Consider the following 13,643-nt stretch of genomic DNA (forward strand, 5'->3'; position numbering starts at 1 on the left):
ACTGAGACATCCCATAATGCTACCAGCAACTCTTAGCCACAGCCTACAAGGCTGGCACTGACTGCATTTCAATCTCTCCCCCCCCCCCCCAACAAATAAACAAAACACTTTTCACACTGCCAGACCATAATAATCCCTGACACACTGCTCTCCTTGCCTTGGTCCAGCCCTGCTCCTAGCACCTAAGGGCCCTTCCAGACAGGCCTTTCCACACAGAATACCAACATTCCCACGCAGAATATATATCCCAGAATATCAAGGCAGAAAATCCCACATTATCTGCTTTGAACTGGAATACATGGCAGTGTGGACTTAGATAACCCAGTTCAAAGCAGATATTGTGGGATTTTCTGCCTTGGTTTTCTGGGATATAGGGCTATGTGGAATACATGCATTATATACCAGGGTTTTGTGACTGTGGATGCTTGTCCACTCTGCCCTGCCTCATGTACAGAGGAGGAATTGTTGGAGACTACAGACAATGCCGTTGCTGTTGCCCGTTTTTGGTCAAAAAATATTTAGCCGCCTGCGCACCTTCTATTTTTATCAGTTTTATACCAATTTTTGCAATGCTTTTGATATGATATAAATAAATAAATTATAGGCTTTCTGCTTTAAACTGGATTATGTGTCTCCGTACTATCAGATAATCTGGGATAAACAGAAACCTGGGGTCAGATCCTGGGATATAGGGTCTGTCTGGAAGCGTCCTCGGAGAACAACCCCCACCCTGTTCCCCATAGAGAGCACTGGGTAGCCAAAAGGGTCAGCCCTCAACCCAACAAGCCAAGCACAATGGCCTCTGGGGGCACAGGGCCAAGGGCACATCCCATAATGCTCTCCCAGGCCTCTTCCACACAGCTGAATAAAATCCCACATTTCTGGCTTTGCATTAGAATATATGGCAGTGTGAGCTCAGAAAACCCAGGGCCCTTCCACACAGTCCTATATCCCAGAATATTGAGGCAGAAAATCCCATAATATCTGATTCAAACTGGGTTATCTGTGGGATTTTCTGCTTTGATATTCTGGGATATAGGGCTGTGTGGAAGGGTCCCAAGTTCAAAGCAGATATTGTCGGATTTTCTGCCTTGATATTCTGGGTTATATGGCTGTGCAGAGATTTCCCAGTCCATGTTCATTCTCTCTCTCTCTTGCCAAAGCCTGCCAGGACTCTTCATGCTTTCCTTCGCAGGATCCCACCATCTTTCATACTCTCCAAGACAAGAAATTAGAGGTCACTAGGCCTCCAAAGGCAGAGCACTGTCTTCCGTGTTTACAGGCAAAAACGACAGATTGGGAGGAATCAGGCATCATCATCTTATTAAAGTGAACTATACTTAAGGCAGAAAGGTACAGCTATAGAAAAGGTAAAAAGCACAGCTGTAGTTTTACTAAAGCTGTCGAGGTTTGCATGTAGAAAGAGAACGGATGAACTTGACCATATATGGGAGACAAAGACAGACTAAAGATGAGTTTTTTTTTTTGTGAAAGGGTGAAAAATCGGTCATGAGACTTGCCAACTTTGCAAAAAGGAAGTAGCCAAGGCTAAAGTTAGAACTTGCCCAAAATCAGCAAATGTTTTCAGCTGTATTTTGCATGTCAGCATTTTGCATGTTTCCAAGAAGGGGCTTGCTTATTGCGAAGCGAAACTTAAAAATATATGAGCTAATTGCTTAATATTAATTATAATATTGACAGCTTTTTTAACCAATGATTTAATCTTCGGGGCGGCTCTTAAAGCCGAACCCCTTTTTGATGTATAAAAGAACACTACCTTTGATGCTCGGGGGCTTTTCCAGAGACGCCATTTGTTGTGTCGAAAAGCCACTAGCAGCTGCTATAAATAAACTTTGATATTCTTGTTGAACCCTGTTGGCCGTCTTTCCTGACTCATCTGCGTCCGCAATTTGAACTGATACGGAGCATTTTGGCTGAGCCTTTGAGCAATTGCTCAGGGAAAGAAAAAGCCTGCTTCATTTTGGAGGTTCCACCGAGATTTGATTCAGACGGGCCGGAGTCGGGGGAGACGGATCTTGTTGGCAAGACGATTTTTGATCAGCATCAGGGGCGCGAGAGGCGATTGCCGTTAGCCGAGACAAAGGGGGCCCCCGACTACTAATAGCCGGCTGCGACACTCCCCTCTTCTGTCGGTGCTGCTGATCAAGGTAAATCGCAACTCTTCGGGTTCTCAAGAAATCAACTGGGAGTGGAGGAGTGATAAGAAGGATCCAAAAGGAGGAAAGTCCGGGGGACGAAGGTTGTTCCAACGTCTACAGAGGCCCGGCAAGTATAAGTGGTCAAGTAAGACACTAGGTAACACACACCAGCGCTGGGGGAAGGGGGACCACTAAGTATCCCGTGGGGTAGTGGGAGGACGGGGCAAACCTTGCAGTTCCTAAAACGTGCCGTCGAGTGTCCGGGCGTCTAGGTCAAGGTTTGCTCCCCACTAGAGGCCATGGGTGGGAGGAACTCAAAGACAGTGTCTCCGCTTCAGTGTATGCTAGACAACTTTGACAAGTTTGTAGCTGCATCGAGTCAGGGAGATCCAGGGGATTTTAAGGACTACAGATTAAGGAATCTGTGCACAGGAGAATGGCCCACCTTTCCTTTTGGGTGGCCTGCAGAGGGGTCGTGGGACCTAAAGAAGATTAGGCAGGTAGAAAAATTTTGTGCTAACCATCATCCGGATCAATATATTTATATTGATGCCTGGGACAACGTGGTGACCCAAAATCCTGATTGGGTCCGAAAGTGTAAAGAAGTACAGTGTATGATGATAAGAAAGAAGGAAAGGAAAGTCAAGGTTAAGGTCCTTGCCCAGGAAGAAGAGCCGGCGGAAGAACATAGTTACCGGGGGCAGCGAGATGCAATTCCCAATGCGCCCCCGCTAACAGTGGCTATGGGCACTAAAAGAGAGAATGTACAGAGAAGGTGTCAGGAGAAGAAGGAGGCGAAGGACGAGGTCAAGACAGAGGCAGAGAAAGAGATAGAGGATGTGGAAGAGACAGTGGAGGCTATACTCCACACCAGAAGAGGGAAGCAGTAGTGGCTGCAATAGCAGAAGAAGAATGGGAGGATGCGGAGGAAGAGGAATGAACCGACCAGGCTCTCGTTTTGCTGGACCCCGGGGAGCCGATGGTCACTATAGAAGTAGGGGACCAGCAAGTTGACTTTTTAGTGGACACTGGGGCAGAACGATCAGTGGTGAACAAACTTATTAGTCCTACCAGCGCAGAAGTCACCAAAGTGGTGGGGCTGTCAGAAAAAATTCAGAAATGCCCTTTTCTACAGGAACAGACATGTAATCTGGCAGGCCATAATGTGAGTCATAAATTATTATATCACCCTGATTGCCCAGTGTCATTATTAGGAAGAGACATTTTGTCAAAATTAAGAACACAAATCCAATTTTTAGACAATGGCCAAATGGAATTGACAATACCCATGGAAGAGGAATGGAGGATCGGGCTCCCAGACTTGGAAAAACCGTTCGACTTGTTCGTGTCTGAAAAAGAAGGAGTGGCTATAGGGGTGCTTACCCAGACATTAGGATCATGGCAGAGACCAGTGGCTTATCTGTCAAAACAGTTAGACACGGTAGCACAGGGAATGCCGCCCTGTCTTCGTGCAGTGGCAGCAGCAGTAGATTTGATAAAAGAAGCAAGTAAATTGACCATAGGACAGCCACTGGCCGTCAAAGTACCACACCATGTAAAGGCGCTGTTAGACACCAAGGGACCGCGCTGGCTCACAAATGAGAGACTGACAAAATATGAGGGGGTGTTGTGTGATAACCCGATGGTGACCCTAGAAACTTGTGCCACCTTAAATCCGGCCACCTTGTTGCCTGCCCCAGGAGAGGAAACAGTCCACCAGTGCATTCAGGTGATGGAACAGGTATATTCCAGCCGACCTGACTTAAAGGACGTACCAATGTCCAAGGCAGACATGACCCTGTTCACGGATGGCAGTAGCTTCATGGAGAACGGTGAGAGGCGTGCAGGATATGCGGTGGTACAGGGGGGGGGAGAGATTCTGGAAGCAGAGTCGCTCCCTCCGGGAACCTCCGCTCAACGGGCTGAATTGATAGCCCTCACCAGAGCACTGCAGTTGGCAAAGGGAAAACGGGTCAATGTCTACACGGACTCAAAGTACGCCTTTACTATGCTCCATGCCCATGGAGCTTTGTACAAGGAGCGGGGACTCCTTACGTCGGCTGGGAAGGGCGTTAAAAATGCAGCTGGGATTGTGGCCCTCCTGGAGGCGGTATGGGACCCGGACAAAGTGGCTGTAATGCATTGCAAAGGACACCAAAGGGGAGAAGACCCAGTGACACAGGGTAATAGACTAGCTGATTTGGCCGCAAGAGAGGCAGCTAAGCACCCCCACAATAAGCAGCACCTGTTGGCTGTGACGGTAATAAGAGATCCCCCGTTAGAAAAGTTTACATACACAAAAGAAGAGGAGAATTGGGCTTTGGGGGAAAAAGGAGAATGGAAGGGAGAGGTCATTGTGATGCCAGATAACCGCGTTTATGTCCCTAAGGATATGGCGTGGCACATAGTCCGACATATGCACTCCAACACACACCTGGGTAAGACAGCCTTAGCTAAGCTGCTAGAACGGCAAATGTACATTGATGGACTCCATAGCCTGACAGCAGCAGCAGCACACAGATGCTGGACATGCGCCAAAAATAATCCTCGAGAAGGACCCTTAAAGCCACCAGGAATTCAACACATAGGCAACGTCCCATTCGAGGCAATTTACTGAGATGCCCCCGCAAAAGGGCTACAAATATTTGCTTGTTTTTGTGGACACCTACACCGGGTGGGTAGAGGCGTACCCAACCCGAACTGAAAAGGCAGTAGAAGTTTCAAGAGCACTTTTGAAGGACATAATCCCCAGATTTGGAATACCATCAGAAATAGGGTCTGACAACGGTCCAGCTTATGTACACAAGGTGATTCAAGGACTGTGTCAAATATTGGGCACAAAATGGAAATTGCATTGCGCTTATAGGCCCCAGTCCTCAGCTAAAGTTGAGAGAATGAATCGGACTCTAAAGACTGCTATGTCAAAAATCTGTCAAGAGACAGGGCTGGGTTGGACTGTAATACTGCCCATGGTACTATTGAGAGTAAGGTGTACCCCTCACAAAAGAACAGGTCTGACCCCCTATGAGAGACTATATGGCAGACCACCATTAAATTTGAGGTCGATACTGGACAAAGGGGGAGACCAACATGTGATTGGAGATAAACAAACCATTCAACAAGTGCAAGCCCTGGCTGGACAGATAAAACAAATTGCACAATATACTTCAGAGTTAAATCCACCCTATCCTACCACACCTTTGCATTGTTTCTCGCCAGGTGACGAGGTGCTTGTGAAAGAGTGGAAGATTGACCCACTAGGACCCAAGTGGAGAGGGCCCTATACTGTGCTGATATCAACCCCTACTGCCATTAAAGTGAAGGAAGTTAAACCTTGGATACATTACACCCGTGCCAAGCTGGCACCCCCCATGTGGGAGATAAAAAAGGCAGATCAGAGTGACCTGAGACTCAGGATCGTCCGGCAACTCCCTGAGGGGTCAACAAGGCCATGAAGCTGACCTCTTCGGGAACAACAGATCGTCGCAGGTCAAGTATGACGCAGTGTGGCCCAACGAAAGCCCTATCTTGGAAGTGGTGGATAGAGATTATAATGGGGAGGAGGGAAAGATGCCCTAGAAAACCAATAGGAGTTCGAACGGTTTTTGGATATATGATGCTTATAAACATGATCACTATGATACAGGGAAATTGGCTAAAAGAGCATGCTAGATTCATGTTTGATCAGCATGGAAAAGATGTGGCACTCCTATATGAACATCCAGAGAAAGTAGGTGACTTCTCCTTCCTCCCTACCCTAATAGCTGACCCCCAGGTGGTGCTCGGGGGGTTACAAGGAACTATTCAAAATCCCACCATATTTTCTCAGGTCCCCGATGGATTAAAACACATTAAATTTAGACGAATAAGATATACTGCCACCACGAGAGAAATGTGTTTTTGTTGTGCAAACAAGGGTACATGGAATCAAAAATGGAAAGGCTGGGAGCACAGAAAAGCCTTCCTAACAAGGTTGACAAATTACACTCACTGTCAGGACAAGTTTTATTTATATGGAACCTATAACTCTACATATGTTAACAAACAAAATCTGGCCGACACGGACTGGAAGGAACTGTACCCTGAGTACCCGCTGTTTGAGTCAAATTACACATCCCTGAGAAATGGAGGCAGTATTTGTTCAGGATGGCATATTAGAGATCCCAATATGTGGTTTTTCTTTGATAAATGGGCAACCAATTTTCATCCAGGAAGAAACCAGTGTGTTGGGGTAGGATACCTGACATTCCCTGTACGAGTCCTTAAACACCCTAGGAGGCTTCAGAGATCTTTAAAAGCCATAGCACCCCTAGGACCTGAGTGCTCAGACGAAGTGATTATAGACTCACAACTGTCCGAAACTGGAGGCTCAAGGATAGGAGGAGGATTAATAACAGGGCTCCTAACCCTCGGGTCCTATCCTGGAATAATGGCCCAAGAAAACAGAAAGAGTATCATGGGACTCACATGTAGATTAGAGAAAAGCATAAATGCCACAGGAAAAATAGTTAGACAATTACAATCAGAAATTGAAGAACTAAGCCAAATGGCAATGCAACACAAGCTAGCCCTAGATTATTTGTTGGCAACAAAAGGAGGATTCTGTTCTATAATAAAGGGCCGGTGCGTGGTCCAATTTCATAATCTGAACCAAACAATTGAAGATGATTTGGAAAAATTGCAAGAGTTAATAAATCATAACGTAAAGGAAGATGGATGGCAACCTTTCTCATGGTTGACGTCTCTGCTTCCTTCAGCATCATGGCTTAGAGAAATAATACTTGTGATTATGCTATGCGGTTTTGTCTTTTTGTTGCTAATGTGTTGTTTTCCAATTTTGCTTCAAGTTTGCCAGAGATATATGCATCAGGCAGCTTCGGTAGAAAAGATAGCTCTCATTAAAGGGCATAATTGGAGAGATCCGTAATATCTAACCCTTGCTGATTTGCTCTCGCTTTTGTAAACCGCTTCGCAAAACAAAAACATGAGGGAATAAGGCAGAAAGGTACAGCTATAGAAAAGGTAAAAAGCACAGCTGTAGTTTTACTAAAGCTGTCGAGGTTTGCATGTAGAAAGAGAACGGATGAACTTGACCATATATGGGAGACAAAGACAGACTAAAGATGAGTTTTTTTTTTTTGTGAAAGGGTGAAAAATCGGTCATGAGACTTGCCAACTTTGCAAAAAGGAAGTAGCCAAGGCTAAAGTTAGAACTTGCCCAAAATCAGCAAATGTTTTCAGCTGTATTTTGCATGTCAGCATTTTGCATGTTTCCAAGAAGGGGCTTGCTTATTGCGAAGCGAAACTTAAAAATATATGAGCTAATTGCTTAATATTAATTATAATATTGACAGCTTTTTTAACCAATGATTTAATCTTCGGGGCGGCTCTTAAAGCCGAACCCCTTTTTGATGTATAAAAGAACACTACCTTTGATGCTCGGGGGCTTTTCCAGAGACGCCATTTGTTGTGTCGAAAAGCCACTAGCAGCTGCTATAAATAAACTTTGATATTCTTGTTGAACCCTGTTGGCCGTCTTTCCTGACTCATCTGCGTCCGCAATTTGAACTGATACGGAGCATTTTGGCTGAGCCTTTGAGCAATTGCTCAGGGAAAGAAAAAGCCTGCTTCATACTAGCCTGGATTTCTGGGATAGCCATCACATAAACATCCAATGAATACTGGGCCCACTGTTTTTGTTTTGCTAAGCACCTGAAAATTTGATCCAAATTTAAAACAAAAGTTCATTAAACCGAGTTGATGAAAATAAAACTGGATATGTATCACTGGCCTCAAAGGTTAGACCTGTTTCTGGGTATATTTAACCCTGCTGGTTCCAAAAGTGGCATCAGTTTTCCCCTCTTGGTTCTGCTTTTTGAAATATAGAACATATGCCATCTACCAGTTGTTTGTCATTAGAAAAGCATCACCATATCCAATACCAATACTACTACTACTACTACTACTACTAATAATAATAATAATAATAATAATAATAACTTTATATAAAGTTATTATTATTATTATTATTATTATTATTATTATTATTATTGAGGTTTATATATTATTATAGAGATAGAGGTTTATATACCGCTCTGTCTCCCAGGGGGGGGGGGGGGGCTCAGAGCTGTTTCCAAGTAACATCATCAATACATACAGAGTAAACAACATAACCATAAGATTAACAAACAATATCAGCATAAAATTGTTGCCATAACACACATATATTAAAAGGATATTGATATATAAATATATATATCAATATCCAAGAAAGTAGAGCTGATGAGGTCTATCCAATGCAATTTTCTAAATTCTGAATAACTCCAGACACAGGCCTAAAAACTAAAGGCCCTTCCACATAGCCCTATATTCCAGAATATAAAGGCAGAAAATCTCACAATATCTGCTTTGAACTGGCTATCTGAGTCCACACTCGGATATTGTGGGATTTCCTACCTTGATATTCTGGGATATAGGGCTGTGTGGAAGGGCCCATAGACACACCATTCCAGACCATGATGGGTTCTCATTAAAACACCAAACGTTTTGCTGTTGTGGTTTGCTTCCTCCAAGTTGATTTGCCTTATGGCGACCCCATGAATGAGAGACCTCCAAGTTGCCCTATCAATCGTCAGCCACCTTTCTCAGGTCACTTGATAGAGTCTCTGTATCTAGAATGCGGCCTTCCTCTTTTCCTTCTGCCTTTCCAAGCATTAATGTATTTTCAGTCACATCTTCTCATGATGTGGTCAAAGGACATCGGTCTCTGTTTAGTCATCTTGGCTTCTAGGAGAGTTCATGCCTGTTGTCATTTCAGGTGCTGAGCAGTGACCAGTGCCAGTTTTGTGCCCCATGGGCACTAAAAAGGCCAGAACAATAGGGCAAAGCAAGGGATATAGTCAAGCAGCATATTACCAGTTCTGGTGTCACCTGGCTTTGTGGCCACCATCCAACCACCAGGCCAGCCTGGAGCTAAGTACTGTGGTTGCCATCCAGTTCCCAAACTGACTTGGAAGCATGCAGTTTGGCTTCTGGATACTCCATAGGGTTCCCCGGATCAGCATCACCATTTCTGGCCAATGTAGATGCATCCTTGCATTTCTGATGTTTCTTCTTCCAATCTTCATGCCTTCTTCCTCCAAATCTAATACTGATTTGCATATTATATTGTTAGCATATCTTTATTGTGTGATAAAATGCAGTCTTGCCTGACCCCCTTGCCAATTGGAAACCATTCTGTTTCTCTGTATTCTGTCCTAACAGTAGTCTCTTGTTCTGTGTACAGGTTACGCATCACATCAATAAAATCTCCCCTCAATTTATACATGCCGTCAACGTATACACAAGTATATACGGTGGTCAAAGGACATAGGAATCAATACAAGTAACATGTTACCATTTTAAAAGCAGATATAGGGGAGGGAAAACAGTATTTTCATGTATCTTGGCAGGCCTATGTAACAAATGTAACTCTATAGATTAACAACTCCTATACAGTTATGGCCACAATGTTGAGATTGGTTACGATTTCATTCCAATACAATTCAGACATGCATATTTATATTCCAGACTATGACTGGAATATCAGTATGTAAAAGGGATTTTGCAGCACGTTTGAGACTGAGAGACAGCAGTTGGTAGCATAAGCTTGCATATCTTGTATTAATGCTACTTCACCAGATGCAAGAACTAAATATAAGTTTATGAAAGCTTATGCTACCAATTTCTTTCTCGCAGGGCCTGTCCAAACAGTACCTTTATCCCAGGAGCTTCTACAGCAAACAGGAGGGTGACCAGACGCTATTCCCTGTAATCGCGGACGCAAGATTTTTAGGTGTGGGAAAATCCCAGTTCTGAGCTGAAAATCCGCATATTCAAATGTCTGTATGTCCCTGCAATTGAAAACACATGATTTTTTAATCTGGGTTTGTTCCTGGATTTTAGATGTTTGTTCCTGATTGGTCAGTTCCTAAAAAGAAGATGATAGTTCAGTGGAACATGAAAACTTTGTTGTGTGCCAGAAACTTCATGAAACACATGGCTCCGTGGTCAATGCAATCAGGAACAGACATATATAACCCAACAAAGCCCTGTCTGCACAGATGGCCCTGCAGTTTATATAACCCAGGAACTGAACTTATACAATGATTTGCATGCTTGCATCTTAATTTCTGGTGGATGTCCCGTGATGGCCGCTATCTTGGGTACTGCAAAATCCTGCGACAAAGCAGCAAGTGTGGATGACAGAGGCAGAAATCCCGGGACCAACAAGTTTGTATTTGGACATCTTCTCAGGTCCTGGGTTGTTTTGCCCCTGACTAAAGCACGTGATTTGATGTTGTCTTGAACTGCCCCAGTTGGTTTCAAAGGTGACCCTTTGCATACTATTCCCAGTAGAGTTTGTAAGATCACAAAAAAAAGACTCACTCTCATGGCTGAACAAGGTTGCGCTGATTATAATTGCAAAACATTCATACATGTGCACATAAAAAGGGTGTTGTTTTTTTTTAAAAGGTTGTTTCTCTTCTGAGATTGTTTCAGTTTTTGGATTTTATTTTTCGATAAAAGTTTTAACTTTTATCGAATTTTAGATTGCATTTATATGCTCAAATTATGTCAGATGGAGAGATTTTAGCATTTGTTTAAGTATCCTACACCATCTGATCTGGGCGATATGACACCACTGAAAACTTTGTACCAGAGTAATGTCAAGATGGTACTGATGTATCTCCACCGCAAATACAACTCGCTGTGTAGTGTGATAGCAAATGGGAGCAGGGGGTCAGAGGCCTTTCAGGGTTCACAATGGGTGTTGGAGATGTCACAATGGGTTGCCCACAATGGACAGGAGCTTGGGTGGAGCTCTGTGATTGGCTGGGAGCAGCGTTGGTGATACCGAGGGTAATATGACAATACAGCGGTCTTGGCCTGGCTAGAGTGTGTAGATTTCAACATATTGCTACAGCAGGTTTGCGAGGTTGTATGTAACTGCCTCTGGAATCAGTCCATTCATTTCTATTCTGATCTGGGGACCTGGATTTACCAGGTAGCACAAACAATGGTAAAATTTAACCGAATCTAACACATGTGACAATGCTTCACTTGTTGGCAATTACATTTCCAATGTATTCAATTGAACAGAAATTTTGGAACCTATTTTTGGAACCTTTGCAAGTCTTGTTTTTGCAATATGTGGGAGTTGCATTCTAACCAAAGTTTTCCCAGTTTGACGTTGAACAGAAAAAAGAATAAGTTATCCTAGCTCTGTTTTTAATACTTTTCTAATAACTTATTTTTTATCGTTGCAGTTCACCAAAGAAACGTTCCTTTTTTAATGGATTGCTCTCATTAACCTGGGTCCTTCACTAGCCATGTTTCACAGGGTTTTCTCCCTCTCCCCCAAATCATATTACTATCACCATTGCCATCACGATCATGCTATTTATAATCACCAGATTCTAACAATGATAATTATGATAATAATGACAACAGCAGTGATGGTAATAGACAAGCAGTACAATAGAAATTAATAGGGCAATCTTATCTATACATGTCTATTCAGAAGCAAGTTTGATCGGGTGCAGTGTGATATAAAACTATAAAATGATAAGAATCTAACATAACCAGTCATGATTTAACGTTTTCTTTCAGCAAGGGGCAAGAGCATAAAATTGGGAGGAAAAAAAGAAAGAGGATTGGGGAGGAGAAGCTCGGTAGAAGATAGCTCGGTAGAAGATAAACCATTTGCCAGGAGCTGATGGGGCAGGAGAAAGAGGGAACAAGGAAGAAAATGAGTGTAGGTAGGAGTTGCAGGAAGAGGGGAGAGGTGGGCGGGAAAATGCTGATTTTTAATGAGTTGTTGGGAAGGGGAGAAAAAAAAGCAACAGCATGAGGGGAAAGAAGAGAAGAGAGATCAGGACTTAAAAGAGATCTATAACAATTACCTAAAGCAGGGCCCTCCAAACTAAGGCCTGAGGGCTGGAAGCAGCCCTCCAAGGTCATTTACCCGGCCCTTGCTCAGGGTCAACCTAAGTCTGAAATGACTTGAAAGCACACAAGAACAAGAACAATCCTATCTTATCAGCCAAAAGCACTTATCACTTCCCATTGAAATACGAATAAGTTTATATTTGTTAAAATTGTTCTTCAATTTAATTATTGCATTGTTTATAAGTGTTATTTGCACTACAAATAAGATATGTGCAGTGTGCATATGCATTCATTAATGGTTTTTTTTCTAATTATAATCTGGCACTCCAACAATTTGAGGGATTGTGACTTGGCCCTCTGTTTAAAACATTTGAGGACCCCCAGCCTAAAGAGAGCTAAAAAGAGACAGTAATACCATGCTTTTTGCAAAGAGAGAAGAAGCAGTCCAGCAGGTGAATACTTTGGATAGTCTACACAACAGCTCCAAAGCAACCTGCAGCTGAAAGATCCAGAGAAAGAAAAAGTAGGGGTATATGCATTGATGCACATATACTGTATAAGTACAGCTTTAAGTCACTGCTAACACACAGAGTCTGCATCTACACTATAGAATTAATGCAACTTGACACCACTTTAACTACTATATTTCAGTGCTATGGAATAATGGGCATCAACCCTCTTTGGCAGAGAAGGCAAAATACCTTATACTAACCACAACTTCCATGATTCCATAGCACTGAGCCATGGCAGTTAAAAAGGGATGAAACTCCATTAATTCTGAATGGAGATGCACCCTGGGATTCTTCTCCCATGCCTTAAGCCAGAGGTCCTCAAACATTTTAAACATATGGCCAGGTCACAGTCCTTCAAACTGTTGGAGGACCAGATTATAATTTGAAAAAAAATTAATGAATTCCTATGCACACTGCACATATCTTATTTGTAGTGCTAAAACACTTCAAAACAATACAATAATTAAAACGATGAACAATTTTAAGAAATATAAACTTATTAATATTTCAATGGAAAGTGTGGGCCTGCTTTTGGCTGATGAGATAGGGTTGTTGTTGTTGTTGTTGTTATTGTGTGCTTTCAAGTTGTTTCAGACTTAGGTTAACCCTGAGTGAGGGCTGGGTAAATGACCTTGGAGGGCTGTATCCAGCTCCTGGGCCTTAGTTTGGGGACTCCTGCCTTAAGCCTAGAAACAAGCAATAGGGGGCTGGTTCCGACCCTCAACGGGCCCATCCAGATGGGCCCAAAATGTGGGACTTGTCTTGGTTTTTCCCCAAGGTGTCCAAACGATGCCGCGGGCAAAATGAGGGTTCCTGTTCCGGTCTGGTTCCGGTTCCAGTCAGGCGAGCAACAAGATCTTAAGCTGCGCCGACTGAGATCTTTAATCCGCTGAAAATCAAAGCGATCCCCCGCTGACCTCCCCAGATCAAGCAAGAGATCCGGAATAACCTGGGGACTCGAAAGAGACCCTGGCGATCTGGATCGGCTCAGAAGAAGGGTAAGAGGAGGCGGGGAAGGCGAGGTAGACTGAGGTAGAGCGCC

At 43.4% G+C, this 13,643-nt stretch overlaps 1 protein-coding gene across 1 annotated transcript in view; it reads right to left on the bottom strand.

Annotated features, from left to right (window-relative positions):
* The window catches only part of CHD4 (chromodomain helicase DNA binding protein 4), a 44,988-nt gene extending 34,957 nt beyond the window's left edge, over positions 1–10,031 (bottom strand). The window contains exon 1 of the mRNA XM_067464327.1: positions 9,915–10,031. The gene's annotated coding sequence lies outside the window, so the exon portion shown is untranslated. The remainder of the gene's footprint in view (positions 1–9,914) is intronic.
* Positions 10,032–13,643: the final 3,612 nt, after the last annotated feature.

This window comes from Anolis sagrei, chromosome 2, assembly GCF_037176765.1.
Source record: "Anolis sagrei isolate rAnoSag1 chromosome 2, rAnoSag1.mat, whole genome shotgun sequence".
NCBI classification, from domain to species: domain Eukaryota; kingdom Metazoa; phylum Chordata; class Lepidosauria; order Squamata; family Dactyloidae; genus Anolis; species Anolis sagrei.